Raw genomic sequence first — 19,694 nt, 5'->3', positions numbered from 1 at the left:
AACAAACAAGTTTTGTTAACAACAAAATCAATATTACGAACATGAAATGTTCCAACATATTATCCTCTGGTCGACTAATCAGCTTTAACTCACCATTACGCATGGGTACGGGCACTATGCACCGCCGTAAAATATGAAAATACGATCGTCAAGCTCCCTCTGGGTCTTGTCCCGTAAACGGGCTCCGTCTGAGACTTTTCCCTCACGATATCCCCATAAAATTGTAAGTTCACTGTTCCTTCTTCAAATGGACCCCCATATCCTCTAATATCTTTGTCACAGTCAATTCACATCCTTCAAAATATTTTTTCTTTTCTAAATCATAAAATATCATGGCTTTCCAAAAATAGTATTTTAACAGTAAAAATTTTACAGCTTTACAATAAATCATAAAATATCATATTTTCATCAAACTCATCATAATATATCATTTAAAATGTGTTATGACCCTTCGGGACGTTGCCAAACCTTTTCGTACTACCCAAGTGTAAAATGGTCGTTTTGCCCTTTGACGTAAAATTTCTCGATTTTGACTTTTTCTTACTTTTATTGACTTTAATTATTAAAGTTTAAATTAAATTTTATATATTTTTTTTGACATAATTTCGAGGATTTTGATTTAATTCTTTAATTACTAATTCCTGAAACTTTTAATTCCCGAATTAATTCAAACTTTAATATTTTTTTTCAAAATTTAAAAATAGACATTTTATACCTAAAATACCTTCGTGAACCATGACTCGACCCCATAGGACCATGGTTCGACACTTTTTTTTCTAGACCTTAAAATTTGAACCCTACCCTTCTCCCTCGAGCCCTCTTGCATTTTTTCTCGAGCCACACTCGAGCCACCTCGAGCCATCACCTGACAAGACCTCCTAGGGACCCAACTAAACCCCCTGGACAATGCACTAGCTCCAGCCCATGCACGACGCTCATGCGCACAAAAAACAAGAGGCGAGTGAGTTCCCTTGTGTTTGCTCGGGCAACCATCGAGACAGCCTACACAAGCCCCTGACGCAACCCCTTTCCATCCTCCCTAGACCCGACTGGACCATCCTAGACCGAGCTCTGACCCTCACACAGCACCTGATTACAATTCACGATCCATGCGATCATGGACTCTTCCGTTCTTTACAGACCACGGTCCTTGCCCTGCCAGGACCCTACCAGACCCCTAACCATGATCCTCACCAAGCCACAATGAGCCATGGCCAAGCCACAAGCAACCCAGCCCTAGCCGAGCCTTTTTCAACATCTGGTAGCCTAGGAAAACCCTAGGTCTCTCCTCCTTGGCCAAGCTTGAGTTCCAGCATGTATTTCATCCCCTAACGACTCTTTTCCCGTCCCTAAAACACCTCATAATGGCAGTGTTTCCTTAGGCATCATTGTGTTAAAGAAACAAGCGTAAAAACGCCGAAACTTTTGAAAATAATCATCCTATCGTTAAACCATCGAACATAAATAATTTTCATGCAAAAATAATTAAAACATGCATATAATAGTTTGAATAATGCGTCAAAAGGTTTAGAAAACGTGCCTTTGCGTTTTAAACGCTCGAATATACGATCGTTGGCGAGGGGCACGAAAAGAGACGAACGAACGACGAAGAACGGTAGCTTTTCCTCCTTGATATTTTCGAAAGTTTAGTGTGTGTTGTGTGTGTTGTGTCGGCTGGTAAGCGGTGCAAAAGACCTAGCTTTTTATTTTTATATATTTTAATTTGTATGATAATGGGCTTGGATTTTGGACCTTCAAGTATAGGAGCAATTGGACCTACTCAAATTAGTTAAATTAGGTCCAATAACACTTATTTAATTGAAAATTAAAAGTTTATAAAATTTATTTTCAAAAATAATGCGTTTGATATTTTGAAAGTCCTTCGTTTGCCCAAACTGGCTTCCCGGATAAAATCAAGCTCGTCTTATAAAATAATTTGAACTCTATCATTTTTAGAAAAATTTAATCATATTAATAAGCCTTGAAAATATTTATTTTTTCTTGGTCGTCCCCGGTCTCTTTTCTCTAGCATAATCCTTCAATTTCATGAAATCATGTATTTTAAACATTTAAGCATGTAAAATATATCATTTAAGTATTTGAAATCAATTAAGAAAAATAAATATGCAATTTAAATCATCTGCATGCATGCGATTTACGTGTACTGATTTTTCGGGCGTTACACTTAGTCCCTCAATCGGGTTCCACTAGGGCTTAGTCCCTCACGAATCCTCTTTCCCTTACCAACACAAATAAGTCACTTCTTTCAAAACATTTTCATCGTTTCCATCATCTTTTAAAAATAAATGTATAGAATATCATTTTCCTTTTAAACCTAGCATGCACCACGTCTTTTATCTTTTAAAATTTTTCCATCCTAAAATTCCATATTCTTTCAAAATAAACATTTTAACATTAATTACAGCATTCAGGACACTGCAAGGACTCCTAACATTTTTCAAGTGTAAAATGACCGTTTTGCCCCTGAAACCCTAACTTTCCCATTTTATCCTCTGACCTTAAAACGGCGACCCAAATCCTTCCAAACTTAACATATCACCTCAAAATACACCCATAAATATTTCTTAGACGTAAACTTAAGCTCCTCGACTAAATTCGTAATTCGTTTTAAAACTTGAACCGAAGTCTCGGTTTTATATCAAATCAACTCAAAACTTAACCAAACTTTAACCATAACTTCCTAACACCGAACCAACCCTTTTCTCAACCCAATTCAAGTCATTTAGAACCCATAGAAACCACCTAGTAGGCTACTGAATTTTCTTCGCTCATTCAAACAAAACCCTAGTTTTAGTAACCCCCAAGTTCCTTCGACCCTAGGCCTTAACCAACGTGACCAGCCCCTAACTAGCCATCCTAGGACCTAGAAAGCATCCTTAGGACCCTACTTTACCAACCTATACAGCCCATGCACTGAGGACGTGCACGGTTCTTTCTAAAACCCGTGCGTCACGAGTAGAGCGGGCCTCCCTTGCGAATTCTGCCCTTCCAAGCCTCTCCAGCCTTGCATGGACCACCATGGCTCGTGGCTATGACCCCTCGCCTAACAGCACCCCACACGACCCTCTCCCTTATTTCTTCCCTAAACCGTGCCCTAGCTCTCTTGGCCTCAAAAATCGTGCAGCCCCATATCCTTCATGTCCATCCCTTGTGCAGCCCCATCTAGGCCTACTAAACAGTCCCTAAATCATGCTCATATAGTCCCTAACCTGGCAGCCCTCTCATGCTATCAAGATTCAAGCTTTGCAAGAGAATTCAAGTTCTTCCAAGTGCAAACCCTTAAAACGAAAATATTATGATACTTTTATACTTTTCATGCAAGAACATATATTCACAAATAATATGATATGAATTATGAAGAAAGAAGGAATAAGGCGTACCTTTGCATGATTCATGCACGAAGATTCAACTCTAGACGCGAATGGACGTTTCCGGAGAGACGGGGAAGCTCCTTGCTGCTTTTTTCTTTCAAAAACCGATGTGAAGAAGCAAAAACATGAGTGTGTGTATGCGTTTGTGGTAGGGAGAGAAGCTCTAGGTTTCTTGTGAAATATGAAGTGATTTGTGGTTTAGAAATTCCATCTGTTGATATAAATAATTAGGCAAAAAATCTATGGCCAATAACCTTGGTATTATAGACCCATTATAATGTAGAAAAAATATCTCGTTTAGGAAAGTTCTCAAAAATAATAACCGACCCTACAAAAAGTCCATGTTTTCTTCAAAAAACGAGTAGAGGTTTAAAATACGACTCGGCAAATAAAAACATCTCAAAAGACCTCATTTTCGAAAATCACCTTAAATATACCATATATTAAATAATTAAAATACTCATTTAATAAAAATATTTTCTCTTTACATTTCCCGGTCTACGTTCCTCAGTCGCGTCTCGAATAACACTTGAAAACACAATTTTATGGATTCTATTAGAGAAAAATATTTTAAACATGTAAACGTGCCTATCACATTTAATTAATTCCATTAAAATGATTTAATTAAGCAATTTTCATTTTCCTAGATTTGCATGCAGTTGGATTACGTTATCGCATTTTGGACCTTACAAATTAAAACCCTCAACTTTAGAAATATGACAATTTAAGAGTCTTTAAAATCCTAAATTCTACCCATAAATTAAATACTAACCAATTTACTTAATTAAAACATAAAATATTTATTATTATATTGTATCCCCAGTGCAAGGATTTAAATCTCACTACTTTTAAAAATTTTCTAATTAAAACTCTTAACTTCTTTATTTCACCCGATAAATTAAATTTGACCCTTAAATGCTAAAATTCATAAATCTCTAAAATGTTTAATTTCTTGATTTAAAATAAAAATACAACATTAAATTTTGGCCCCTCCATCGTCTATGGTCTCGTTTTCTGGTCCGATATCGAATATTCGCATGAAAAGCTAAAACTCAAGAAAGCATTTTAAGCTGTATGAAAATAAATATATATATTCATTTAAAAACACATAGCATGTATCACCTAAATTAGTAATTAAATAAATAAACTATTTCAATCATGCATGAGATTTACGTGTACTGGTTTTTTGGCCCTACAATTTCCTTCGTTTGACCATTACCCTCACATATTTGGATCAGTTTCTCCCACATGTTTTTGGCAGTACAACATGTCTTAATATTTTTTAATGTATTCTTGTTACGTATCCAAATTTTCCTTTTATTTTCTCCACCTGTCCATTCCATTCTTGGATTCTCGATCATTTGCAGGTGCACCTTTTGTAATGGCAATGGCAGTATTTTCTTTCATGATTTTCATCAGCCTGTCTTTGATATCATATCACATGTCATCATCATGTGCTACTAAATCAGCATGCATCTTTATCCTCCAATCGTCAAATTCTTCTTTAGAAAACAACTGGAATATTATTGAAGGAAGCTATTTTATGTATAGTGTTCAGAGACAATAATTAACTGTTTTTGATACCACTTGTTAGGATCAGAATATTGGTTTAGAGGGGTAAATTAAAAATCTCAACAGATTTGCAAATTAATTTTTTTGGGCTAACAACACTGAATTGTAATTCTTATTAGTTGGGTATTAATAAGCCAACGTTGGGTACTGAGCAAAAATAGGTTCGCTGAATGGTTTGAACAACAAAATAACAAGACTGGAATAAAATTAAGCTATCAAAGAGAACGTATATAAAAGTAAATGAAATAAAGTGTGCACAAAAAATGTTTATGAATGTTCGAAGACTTGAATAACTCTTACGTCACATTTTCTTCCACTCAGGAAGGATTCCTCTAGAAAGCTTTAGAAATTACAAACAATTTGCAACAACCCACTTCAGTAGGACTTATTTATTATCTATTGAAACTCTTAGAAATCTCACAACTTAAATAAGATGAACATTAAGATTCTGATGTAAATTACAAGTATTTCTCAAAATATTATACTAGCATGAATTGATACTTCATTATCAGATAAAAAACTTTTAAGTGAGTGATGTAAAATACTTTGATTAGTTTGACTTTCAAGAACTTGATATTCAGAATAGTTAGCGAGACTTGAAAGATAATCCAACTGATCTATTTATAACCTTTGATTCGAATGATCATCTTTTTGAATCTGGTAGTCACTTCCAAATAGAAACATATTTGTGCCACATCATTGTTCTTGCTAACAAACGGTATGATTCGGTAGTACGGATGGACTTTGACTCATTAACGGATCAATGTATATGTTAAGGTACAGATGATTTATCTGATATGTCAGTTGGGCTGTAATCCTTAATAAGAATATGGAGATCTTCAGATAATGTTCGTTGACGTGATTGATTGATTTAGAAGGATAATTAGTAGCCCTTGAACTAGTGGCCCTAGATTGGTTATCTTCCATCAGTTTTGCTTTGAGATCGGTTAGTCTAGGAAGATTATTTTGCTCTTGAAATCATTTACACATGATTGTACATTTATTTTTATGAATTCAGTTTGGTTAAGCTCTATAAAAAAATTCTCTTCAAATCAATAATGTAACGTACCGTACTATTCACTACTTTAAAATTCGCGAAAAAATTAAAAATTTTCTTAAATAAGAAGTGAACCTTCAAAATTCGATAAAATAAATTGTCCATCTCAACAACCGTTGTAACAAAAGATCTCGAAGTAAAGTTTTCCAAAAATATTTGCTTAAAATCTCATAACCAGTAACATAAATCAGAGTACTTTTAAACATTTCATAAAACTTAAAACTTGGCGGTCCTCGGGTTTAGCCTCCCGCTCAGTCCAAGCCAGCTCACTGGTCCACATCTCTCGTCTCCTCAAAAATATCCTCACCTGCATCGATCAAGTCTAGTGAGTCTAAAGACTCAACACGTATACACTTGGAGTAACGAGTAATACGTAATAAAATCAAATGAAACTTTAAAATAGAGCGTACATACTTGAAACTTGAACTTGCATACTTAAAAGCTTGAACGTAACGTACTTCAAACATGTACATACATACATAAACATAGACGTGACATCATCATAAGACTTTCTTAAACATGCTTGCATACTTGTACATACTTGAACATTCATAAACTTCATCATTTTGCGTAGAGATATGTTTCAAAGCAAGTGACTCATACATAAATACGTCTGATCAGACTAAACTACAGTACTGGGCTGACAAGAAAAATCCACTGCCGCATACATGAGATCCCCTTCATGCTTTAACGGGTGGATTGTTCCCTGGTCATGCTTTACCACTTCCCAATCTTGATCTAAACCTGTTCATGCTTTAACAGGGTGGAGAGGTCCTCGGCCACGTTCACCGACTTCCAAACCAGTTCATAAATTGGCCACAAGACGTTTAGCATACCTCAAAAATAGAAAATTTTCTCTTTTCCACGTCGAACAAACTTATTTGGCGTTGAGGAATTCATTGGATCTCGCTTGGGGTCACTGTTGCACATACTAACATGATTACAAGCACATATCTTTCATAGCTTAGACGTAGGTACTCGTGCTCACCACAGAAGTACAAAAATAACTTTTGACATTCTAGATCACTCGGGACTTGACATCATTAAATCATCGTACTAACCCATGACATCGAATCCTCAAAACAAATCTCAAAGAGAAACCTAATCTATTCCCAAACAGGAGGTACACGGACCCTGTACCCAGGTCCGACTCCGGGTCCGTGTAGGTACTGTAAAATACGTGTGAGGAAAAGGGAAGGCACGGACCCCATGCCTAGGTCCGTGTAGGGGTCCGTGTAGATACTGTAAAAACACACCGAAAAGAATGAAGGGCACGGACCCCATGCTAGGGTCCGTGTGGGGGTCCGTGTAGGCTCGCAAATTTGACACTTCAAAGGAAACAAAGGCACGGACCCCGTGTATGGGTCCGTGTAGCCTCGGATAAAAATCAACCTGCGGAAATTCTTATATTGTGCTTATTTCTCCCAACTCAACGGAATGGACTAAGAATCGATACCTCGAGACCCATTATAGGGTGATATTACCTTGTTCCAAACCTATATAACAACGACATCCAACCTACGACACAATACAACTCAAAAACACGGAAATTGACATCAAATCGTTTCCTACGACTTCTAATGGGTTCGAGTGCTTATCAATACTAACCGGAATACCAAATACCATCCCAACATCATACTAAACATACCTAAATGCAGCAACGATCACCCGTCGATCCCCAACGAAGTCTGCAACAATAAAACTTCAAGAACACATCAATAACATAATTTTGCAAAAAACGCAGTTTGAGCAGTCCCACGAAAATGATCATATCTCACTCAATTTTTATCCAAATATTTCGGGTTTTATATCAAATCGAAGGTGTCAAAAAGTTCTATGTTTCTTACGTTGAAAGTTTTCCCAAAATCTCGACCGCAAAATCGCTAGTATTTAAAAGATCAGTAAAAACGAGATTTGAGATCCCAAAAATGGTTTCAAAAGTGATCCAAACATGATCGCTCAAACTTCTACACATCACACATGTATTTTCTCGCATAAAAACATCGCAACGCATAATACGACTAGATCGACGCAGGAAAAACAGAATATACATGCCTTTAAATCTTTAACGTTGACCGATTTTACAGAGATCTCAATATGGGTGCAATGTCATAATCTACCCATTGCACTCATGCAACGTAAGATACTAGAGAAAATTGGTGCTCAAATTGGTTAAATTGAGGAATTGGATGGTGATGATAATGGGAAATTTTTGGGCAGTTATGCTAGAATCAGAGTGAGAATTGATATTCCACAGCCCCTTAAAAGGTTTGTTCGGATTGGTATAGAGGCTCCTGAAGAGGATATGATCATTATTCTTTCCTATGAAAGGCTACCCGATTTTTGCTATGCATGTGGTCGAATCGGCCACTCCTTCCGACAATGTGACAGCGTATCAGTGCAAGGGGAGAAAATGGATTATGGGCCTTGGTTACGTTCATCCTTATCTATTGGGACGAGGAAGAATAAACCTAATATTCCCCAAAACATGAAGGAAGATTATTGTGATTCTACTTTGATTGATGAGTATGATAAATCTGGCCTAATAAGGAAACCATCTACCAACATTGAGAACGAACGGTTGGATAATGCGCCCTTGGTTCAAGAGAAAAGAGACATATTGCAAGATCCTTCTGAACTTATTATTTGTGATATGCCACTAAACCATCAGAATCAGTCTATGGAGGTTGTAAACTCACCGGCACTCATCTTAGACACTTTCTCTTTGCCATTGGTGGAAGGGAAGGATAATGCACTTGGAAATCTGCCAACCAAACATGGAATTGAAAAATTGCAGAAACGCACTCAAATGAATTGGAAGAGGAGGGCAAGGGGTAAGTCCGAATAAAACAGGATCTGGAACACTAGATAAAGAACAAGTTGTGGGGCAGAAAAGGAAAGGTGATGACACAGAAACGGGTTTCTACTCTATTGACACCAGTTCAACAAAGAAACTGTTGAAGTCTGACACAAATCAAACGGCGGTGGTTGCTCAGCAACCCCGCCGAAAACAATGAGTTGCGTGGTATGGAATACCCGAGGGCTTGGGAACCAACGGGCATTCCGAGAACTAAAGCGGCTAGTAGCCGAAAAGAAGCCCACCATTCTCTTCCTAAGTGAAACAAGGAGGAGAAAGGTAAATACTACACAATGGAGATTTTTGCTTGACTTTGTTGTATGCTTTACAGTGGATTGTGAGGGACGTAGAGGTGGGTTGTGTTTACTATGGAAGGAGTCAGTTAAAATTTCAATTACTTCATGGTCTTCTTGTCATATAGACTTCACAGTCTTGGATGGTTATAAAAATTGGAGGTTTACGGGTTTCTATGGTCACCCCGATCCCTCTTGCCGTTCCCAATCTTTGGCCTTACTGCGCCGTCTTGTTGGAATTCAGGAGCTTAAACACCTGCCTTGGTTAATAGGGGGGACTTTAATGAGATTTGCTTTGAAAATGAAAAATGGTGTGGCAATATTCGACCCTCTTCTCAGATGCAGGGTTTCATGGACGCTCTTTCTGATTGTTATCTACAAGATTTGCATTGTACTGGTGAATTGTTTACATGGGCGAATCGTAGAGCGGGAGACCAACTGATTCTGGAACGCCTAGATCGATTCGTTGGAACGATAGAGTGGAGGCTACTATACCCAACTACTTCGGTTCATGCTTTGGAATATTTTCACTCAGACCACAGACCCCTCCATATCCAGTTGGGCGACCCAAAGCTCCAGGAGCAACAACTTGGTTACAAATCGGGCTTTATCCCTCGATTTGAATTAGGCTGGCTACGGGAACCAGAGTGTGTTGCGATGGTGTATGAAGGGTGGAGATCTCTTAAAGGAGCTATGAGTTTAACAGAGAGGATAGCTAGTTGTTCACGTACACTTCATCAGTGGGCAAGAAACAAGCTACGGGCTCTGCCACAACGAATTAAAGAGACAAGATCCAAGCTTGAAGAACTAAAACAGCCTCATAACTGGGCCTATTCTACTTTGCAAATAAATGAGCTTGAATCTGATCTTGAGAAACTTTGTACACAAGAGGAAGAAAATTGGAGGCAGCGCAGACGTGCTACCTGGCTTCAATCGGGGGATAGAAATTCCAAGTTTTTCCATATGCGATCATCTTCCTGAAAGCACAGAAACATGATGAGGGGTCTCATGACGGCGCATGGGGATCTCTATACGGAGTCCCGAGGTATCTCTGAAATCATTATTGATTACTTTGCTAAACTATTTGATTCTAATGATCCTTCGCCTGAAGATATGGCCCCAATTGTAAACTCTGTGGAACCTAAAGTTACTAATCATATGAATATGATGCTTTGTGCTCCTTTTACGGTGGCTGAGGTGAAGAAAGCATTATTTGACCTGTCTCCAGATAAGTCACCGGGACCAGATGGAATGCCTGCCATTTTTTATCAGAAGTTTTGGTCTATAGTTGAAAAGGATATTACTGCTGCATTATTAAGTGTCCTAAATGAAGGAGCTCATCTCACTGATTGGAACAAAACAGTGATTACTCTCATCCCTAAAGTCGCAAAGCCATTAATGGTGAAGGAGTTTAGACCCATTAGTCTCTGTAATGTCTGCTATAAAATTGTTGACAGGGCTTTGACAAATAGAATGCGTCCTCTTATGGGTAGGGTCATTGATGCATCCCAAAGTGCTTTTGTTCCGGAAAGATTGATATCTGACAATATAATATTGGGATTTGAGGCCATCCACTGGATGCGGAGTAGGAAAGTGGGGAAATATGGGTATGCTGCATTGAAATTGGATATGAGCAAGGCTTATGATAGGGTGGAATGGAGATTTCTTGAGGCAGTAATGCAAAAGTTGGGCTTTGACTTGAGCTGGATTGAGAAAATCATGCGTTGCATCACTTCTATCTCTTATTCCTTTCGAGCTAATCAAGACACCTTTGGCTAGCTGCTACCTAAGAGAGGAATCTGGCAGGGTGATCCACTCTCCCCATACTTATTTGTGCTATGTGCGCATGGCTTCTCGTCAATTTTATCTGCTTTCCAAGAGAGAAATTTTTTCAGAAGTATTAGAATTGCCACAACGAGTCCAATGATATCGCATTTGTTCTTTGCGGAGGATAGCCTAGTTTTCTTTAGAGCAACTGAAGAGGATGGATTACAGGTCAAACTTTGCATCGATCTCTATGCAAAGGCCTCGGGACAACTGATCAACTTTGAAAAGTCAGCCCTTTCTTTCAGTCCGAACACATGCCCGGATGTGGTGAACTGCATTAAATCGGTTTTTACAATACCAGTAGTTCAAGGACATGCTCTTTATCTTGGTCTGACAACTTTCTCTCTTCGTTGTAAAAGAGTACGGTTTGCTTATCTCCTGGAAAGGGTCGTGGAGAAGATTAATGGATGGGGTAATAAATTCTTATCAGTGGGGGAAAAGAGGTGCTCATAAAATCAGTTCTTCAGGCAATTCCAACTTATGCAATGTCTTGTTTCCGGATTACTTGTGTAAGCCGAAGTGCCAAGGAGGGATGGGATTTAGGAAACTTGATGTATTCAATAAATCGCTACTTGCGAAACAACTTTGGAGAATTATCTATAACCCCCAATCACTAGTCGCCCGGGTACTTAAAGCTCGTTATTTTAAGCATGTTGACATCATGAGCGCTTCTTTGGGAAACAACCCTTCTTATATATGGCGCTCGCTCATGTGGAGCCGAAATTTGCTGGATGAGGGATTATGCTGGAGGGTCGGCAATGGCAACTCAATAAAAGTATTTCAACATAAATGGGTGCCAAAATTCCGTAGTCAAGTTTTTAACCATGGGCCTCAGGAGTTGAACCAGCTCACTGTTAGTAATTTGATAAAGGAAGGGAAATGGAATGAACCGAAAGTGAGAGAAATCGTCCTTCCTCATGTGGCAGATGAGGTGCTTTGTCTCCCCCTACCGCACTTACCACAACCATATTCAAGGTTCTGGAAGTACGATACTAAAGGCAAGTACTCGATTCGAGAGGGATATAGAGTGGGCATCGGACTTCAAAATCCTCCTGAAAACCACATAGAAAACTCATTGTTGAAATGGTGGAGATTCCTTTGGTCATTAATTATTCCACAGAAAATTCGAATTTTTTGGTGGAGGGTTGCGCATGATATTATCCCAATCGAGATGAATCTTTTAGCACACCATGTACCAGTGGCAGGTGTTTGTCCACTATGCGGGTTTGGCAGGGACACAACGGATCATGCATTATTTTTCTGTCAAGAAGTCCGAGGGTTTTGGAAGGGCCAGGTGTTTAAAAACTTTCTCCATCAGGTCCGAGGGCGATCTACACTTGACATTTGTTGCTGGATGATGGAGCGACTTGGTAAATCTGAATTTGAAAGGTTTGCCTGCCGAACCTGGGGAGTGTGGCATGACCGTCTACATATTACACACAATACAGAAGGTGTAAGTAAATCTTTATCGCAACAATGGGATGATAGGTACATTGAAGAATTCTGGGCTGTACAACGTGATATTCATCCTGGAAATATTGGTCCTATACAAAGCTCACCAAAGGTCTGGCACCCACCCCCGGTAGGTCAGCTCCGGCTTGATGTGGATGCTGCCTTCAGGGATCAACAAAATGCTTTTGGGGTCGCAGGTGTGATCCGGAACTCTGATGGGAATTTAATTCTTGCTTTTGGATGTCGAATTGAGCAACCTTTATCTATGGTACATGCGGAACTTGTAGCTTTGAAGATGGGTTTAGAACAGTTGAGTGATAAGGGACTTTCCAACGTCCAAGTTTTTTCTGACTCACAGATGGTCGTGCAAGCAGTCATGGATCCATCGCTAGACTTTGGTTATGTTGGGTCTTGTGCTCAGGAGATCAAACATATGGTAGTGGAACCAAGAGTTGTTAGTCTTAAGCGCATGCGCCGCTCAGCTAATCTTATTGCGCACACTTTAGCACAATTTGTTTTTTCTTTTCCTTTACCTTTTTTGTAAAGGCCCGTATTTCGTATTCATCTTTTAGCGGAATTAATAAAAATTTTCTAAATAAATAATTATCTTGTCTCATTTATAAAATAAACATGTAAATAATTTTAACTTTAAATTAATAGCGGAAGCAAATATTGTTTTCAACCAACAACTTAAAAATAATCCAACGTAAACATCAATTTAAAAATAATCCAACGTATTAAAACTGAGTTTGAATAATAAAAGGTGCATAAATTAAATCATGAGGTCCTCGGGTTTACTACTGTTGTTCCATGCCAACTCACTGGTCTCCGCCCTCGGCCTCGACCTCATCAGTACCTACAACAATCAAGTCTAGTGAGTCTAAAGACTCAACATGTATATATCGTGAATAAAAAGTAAATATATCATAAAATCGCATGCAACGTAAAAATATGGTATCGTAAAGCGCATGGTGAAAATCGTATCATGAATAATTATATCTACGTGCATATCTGAAAATTATACGTAAAAGCTTTGCTCAATAGAGCTCTGTCATATCATATTATAATTTTCTGGTAGAGATAATGTTTCTAAGCAAGTGGCCTATAACATAACGTGAGCGCCTGATCAGAATAAACCACAGTATACTGGGCGGTAGAGATCAATCACAGCCCTTGGACTGGATGTCCGTACCCATACATAATCATAAATAGGTCGTAACTCACCGGGCGGAGAGGTCCTCGGTTGCGCCTACCGACTTCCAAACCCATAAGCATAAGGTGGCGACAAGACATATAGCATATATTTCAAAAATAAACATTTTATATTTTTATGCACGTAATATAATTATAACCTTATTTTTACCGGATGAGTTGGATCGTTCCCAGGCTTGCTGCGACTTAATTCTAATATGTGACACATGCAATAAATCTTAACTTGACAAAAATTTAACAATAGAACCAAAAACGAGACGAATAGAACCAATAACTTGATTTTTAATCATGGCTTCGTACCAACCCGAACCAACATTAAACCGACGTTTAACCATGATTAAAATACCCCAAACATACTGAAAAATATGCATAATGACTGTAAAACACGAAAATGGGTGAAAGGAATCCAAAAACATAAAACGCTCTTTCGAGAGTCATTTTGGCACCTTTCACCGTAAATTCTCGTACGACCTCTAAACTCGACCAAATCACAAACGGCCAAAAACATGACTTTCCTAACTCATTGAGGTACTGTCCAGTCCAAGGCCATGGGCTAAACACCAACCAAGAACTCAAACAAGCACTAAAACCGAACAGCAAGTTTTTGTCAAATTACAGCAGTAGCAACTTGTGTGTTTGTGAGGTGAACTCTGAAATTTAATGACCAATGGCTTGAACCACTGCCCAAGGACTCTTACTAACATCCTAAGGTATGGCTTGGACCATGGCTAAGGGCTAAAAGCCAACCACAACCCAAGCAAATACCTAGGACACCGAAACATACCAACCGAGAACTCAATCCTGTGCAAAGAGATGTATCGAATTGTTCTATTGTCTTGTGTCATTCCAGTGGCCATTTGATTGACCATGGCTCAATCTAGACATGATAGAGTGTTGTATGAACCATGGCTATGGGCTACAAGCCAACCATAATCCAAACAACACCTCAAAACCGAAACTATACTCACACAGAACCGAAAAGATGAAACCGAGTGACTCTTGCGTTTGCTGATGTAAAATCTGATGGATCCTTGAATCAGCTGGTAAAGACCGATTTGGTCACACCCTAGACATGTTAAGGGAGGGTTATAATCATGGCTACAGCCCCTAGGACAGCCAAGATTTGAATACCCCCTAAAACCATTCAATGACAAAAACGTGACTCCATTTCAGCACTTGAGGGAAATGTTGCTGTCATTTCCTTGTATGTGCGTGTATGGACTTGAACCATTGAACCAACAACACCCTAACACACTCTAAATCATGCCTATAAGTCGCCATGTGTGCCTGGAAACGAAGCAACTCCTGAAACCAACAAAAAAAAACAGCAACCGTAAAGCACAAACAAGAAGCCGAGATGCAGGTTTTGAGTTTGAATAAGTTGCTGTCATATTTCGTGTTGTCACTTGATTCCTGAACATATATTGATTTAAAATACTTATTATGACTTGACTGAAGAGCAAAGGAATAATATATACATGCCTGGAATTTGTTTTGACACAAAACAAATCAAAACGACAATACGACGCGACGGAGTCGGAGTTGGCTTTTCCTTCTTGTTTCTGCTGTTGTTCTCTCAAATTCAGCAGCTGGTTCTTTCTGATATTTTGAATGTAAGGGTGTAGTTGATGTTAGGGATGAAGGTGTATGATATAGGAGGTGTTAAAGGAGTCTTGAAGTGCATTTAGTGGAGAGTTACAAGTGAAGGAATAGAATGGAATTTGAATTGTTTCTTCAACATTGCTGTAGCTATCCTTATTCTTTTATTCTTGCTGTCACTTACGATTTCAGTGTCTTCTGATATTTCCAAGCATGTGGAATGAAGGAATGGTATGTAATGGAGGTGGTGGTTACAAGAGGTGTTAAAGATACCATAATGTGCATAAAGGTGGGAGGTTACAAGTGAAGGCTTTGAATGAACTTTGAATTGCTCCTCTTACTTTGCTAGCCGAGTCTTATTTTTATTTTTTCCTCCATGTACTCGTTTATTTGTTAGCATATTTGATTGAGGAATAATTAGGGTGTATTATTGTGTTTGAATTTACTAATAATTTGTGAATTAAAATGAGAGAATGAATTCATCTTAATGGCCATTGAGGATGGTTTGAATGGTTTACTACACCTTTGAATTGTCTTGACCGAAAGTTACAACTCATTTGTATGGTATATTTTTATTTAAACCTTTCATTTTGTTAGGATCGGTTAACGTATCAAAAGTGTTTAGAATGGGGGGTTGAATAAATACTCACAATTAAAATTTATCTTTTCAAATTTTGAGTTCAGTTTGGTGACAAACTGATTCTCGGAATCTTGTTGATCAATATCAATCAGTTAAACTGAATCAGTTGCGGAAGGTAACTGACTGAAAGATAGAATACAAAAATAAAATGTGCAATGGTTGTTTCTGGATGTTCGGAGATTTCAATTACTCCTACGTCACCCCTTCTATCACAAGGATAGGATATTCACTAAAAGACTTTGATCAAATACAAGAATTGTACTGACCCACTTCAGCTTGGACTTAACACTGCCAAAAACTGAAACTCTTAGTATAACAGAATGTTCTCAGTGCTTAACTGATCTTAGCACTATCGAATTTCAATGATTATTACAACTTGCTTGTAAGCTCAAATTGTAGCCTTAACTGCTACGAATAAATCAAGTAAGAGGTGAGCTGAGATTTTGACAGAGTGACAGCAAGCTTTTTGAATATTATTCACTTCGTTGTTGTTTTCAGCTGCTCTTCTGTAATATTTATATGCTTCTTTTCCAACGGTAACTTGAGATAAATTTGAATCTATGTATCCGTTGATTTCCACTTCATTATTCTTTGGACTTTGTTTGCGGCGTCTTAATTGCTTTAGCCGGAATGCGTTGTTCTAGGTAGTCTTGGTTGTGGTGCGGCGTTTCATATTCAGTTGTAATATGTTATGTCTCTTTGTCGGTTGAAAGTTCTTTCCCGAGACATCTTCAGCTGAGAGATACTTAACTTTAAGGCATTCGGCTGGATGTATTTTAACTGATCGGTTTTCAACTGATCAGACAGTCGATTTCAGTTATTAAGTCCAGTTGCTGAGTTCAGTTGGTTCGTATTTTCAGTTGGTTGATCAGTTTGTCAAACTTCAGAATTTAGTTTCCAACAATTTCCCCCTTTATGGTGTTTGACAAAATTAAGTAACTGAACCCTTTGTAGATAAGAGATTGATCAACTGAATTTCACGATTGATTGGACTCTTTGTAGATAAAATAAGAAACTGATCAACTGAATCAGTAACTTGATGAGTACAGTGAAGACTGCTACTGAAACGAGAATTTCTTCTGTTGTTCTAGCATTCCTTTGATTTCTTCCCCCTTTTTGTCAAACAACTCCATCTTCTCAGATAATTTTCGAACATCAGTTGAAAGAATTTTGATATCTGCTGAGATACTTGAGACGGCAGTTTGTAAACAGGTCTGCAGCAATTCCATTTTATTAAAAACAGAAGTTTCTAATCGTTGAACTCGTTGACTAGCTATATCATGAGTTATAAATAGGCTTTGAGCTAGACCTTTCTTCATCTCATCTACACTTTTGGTGAGAGAATCCATGTTTGCTTGAATTGCTTTCAGTTTTGCAGAGTCATATTCAATTGAAGAATCCAATTTGACAGTTTGAGATAATTGTGTAGATTGAATCTTCTTGATGTCAGTGATTATCTGATGCATATTGTGCTGCATATTTTGGATCTCTTCAAGAACAAGATCCATTTCTGTGGATTGAGGAGGAGGTGACTGATGAGGGAATTCCGGTCCCTCTGTGGTTTGATCAAATATAACCAACTCTTGGTTAGTTGCTACTGTTTCAGCAACATTCTGAACTGAAGTGATTGTTGCAGCAATGTCTTCTGGAACTTGAGGCGGAGAAAGTGGATGTTGATCAGCAGATGAGCTGCCTGGAGGAATAATAGAGTCTGATGAAGTCAAAATTGGTGTCTCTAGAGGATGATCTTGGGGATCAATTTGCACATCAGTTGGAATAGTCTGTTCAGCAGAAGGATCTGGCTGAACTGGTGCTTCTGAAGAGATAGGCACCTCTGGATTGATTTGATCAACGGGATGATCAACATTATCAGAAATGGGTTTACTCAATTGGGATTCTTGCACCACTATCTGAATAATTTCATCAATGTTTGCGAAAGATAATTCTGCTTCAGTGTACATTTGATGTTCACCAGTTGGTGATTGAGACACATCCTGAACTGGCTCTTCAGTTGGAATAATAGCCTGTTCTGAGGATGACTCTTTCTGCTTTGAGGGAGGTTCTTCAACTATTTCCTTTTCATCATCGTCTGAATCTCCTTTATGAAGGACTAACTCTTGATCCATTTCCCAAAAATTTATCTGAGATAGCAATCCCATCAGATCGGTGTCTATCTGAGTGATCACCGCATGATCAGCATAGGCAGTAGGATTTGTTGGAACGTAGTTAGCCTTCAGTTTGTCAATAATTTGTGTTAACTTCTTTGCTCTCATCTGATCAAACAAATATGTTTGTCTCTCCATAGCTTGGGCAATGGTGGCAGCTTTGACTATCTTCAGGACAGAAGCTTCCAGTTTGATGAATTTGTTCAGTTGAGATTTCTTTCTTAGTTGCTTGGCAAAAATCTGTGTACGATAGGCTGTAACGCCCCAGATTTGACGACTGTCCTCACTGTATCAAGACGAGTCTTTCCAGCGTGCTTATGTCCTCACTCACACGCACCCTTGGAAACTTCCCAGAAGGTCACCCATCCCGAAATTGCTCCAAGTCAAGCATGCTTAACTTTGGAGTTCTTATGTGATGAGCTATCGAAAAGAAGATGCACCTTCGTGATATGAGTAGTACAAATCAAATCTTTTAAGCCCTCTTCAACTGTACAGTCCATTACATTGAACAGTCTCGGAATCCCTCTCATTCCCGTGTGGGTCGGTTCATTCATGTTCCCTCCACCTAGAAGCCTGCCAGGAGCCGCTCATTGTCCGTGCAACTGATGGCACCGGCGATCACCCCCCGCCTTCTTCGGCCCCGGGCCTCACATGCCCACCAGCTTCTGCTTGGTTCGTCCCCGAACCACACCGTACCAAGAGAGGTCGGCTCTGATACCAACTGTGAAGGGCCTAAAACTCCTTTCTTGAAAATTTGCGGAAAATTTAAAAATTTTCTTTTTAAAAGAACTTAAATGGCCTCATTCATAAAATCACTGGTGAATCAAGTTCAATATTTCAAAATATTGCAGCGGAAGAAAATCAAAGTTTTGCCAACAACAACGATTTAAAAATATCCAACAACTGATAAAATTGTTTGCGGAAAAACAACTGCTGCACTGAGGTCCTCGGGTGCCACTACTGCCGACTCAAGCTGGCTCACTGGTCCCCGCCCTCGGCCCTGGCCTCATCAGTACCTACAACAATCAAGTCTAGTGAGCCTAAAGACTCAGCATGCATATATCGCATCTAACGAGTAAAAATCTGAATTTAAAATATGCATGAGTTAGCATATCCTGTCCTGAGGCATACTGAAAATAATCTGTACTGAGCAATTATAATACGTGCATAACTGAACTGGAAATTACTGTAAAAATATTTGCTCCTTGGAGCCTGTACTGAAATATCTGGTAAAATTTTCTGTTGAGATTATGTTTTACGCCTGTGGCCACTGCACTAAGCTGAACTGATCGGTAACTGGCTACCGGGGAGGCTGAAACTGAACTGAGCTGGCCGGTCACTGGCGATCGGGTGGTACCATACTGAACTAATCGGTCACTGGCGACCGTATAAAATAACACTCCCACATAGTGAATGAACCACAAGCCATATCGCATAAATCTCAAAAATAATCATTTTCTATTTAATGCACGTAAAATAATTAACTGGCGTAATGAAAATTCCTGTAATTTTACCAACTGGATTGGATTGGTTCGTTCCCAGGCTCGCTGCAACCTAACTGTGCCATGAAAAATATGCAATAGTTTAAACATGACCAACTATGCAATTTACGTTCAAAAGATGCGACT

Source organism: Primulina tabacum, chromosome 7 (assembly GCF_025594145.1).
Source record: "Primulina tabacum isolate GXHZ01 chromosome 7, ASM2559414v2, whole genome shotgun sequence".
NCBI classification, from domain to species: Eukaryota; Viridiplantae; Streptophyta; class Magnoliopsida; order Lamiales; family Gesneriaceae; genus Primulina; species Primulina tabacum.
This window is presented reverse-complemented; position numbering follows the sequence as displayed.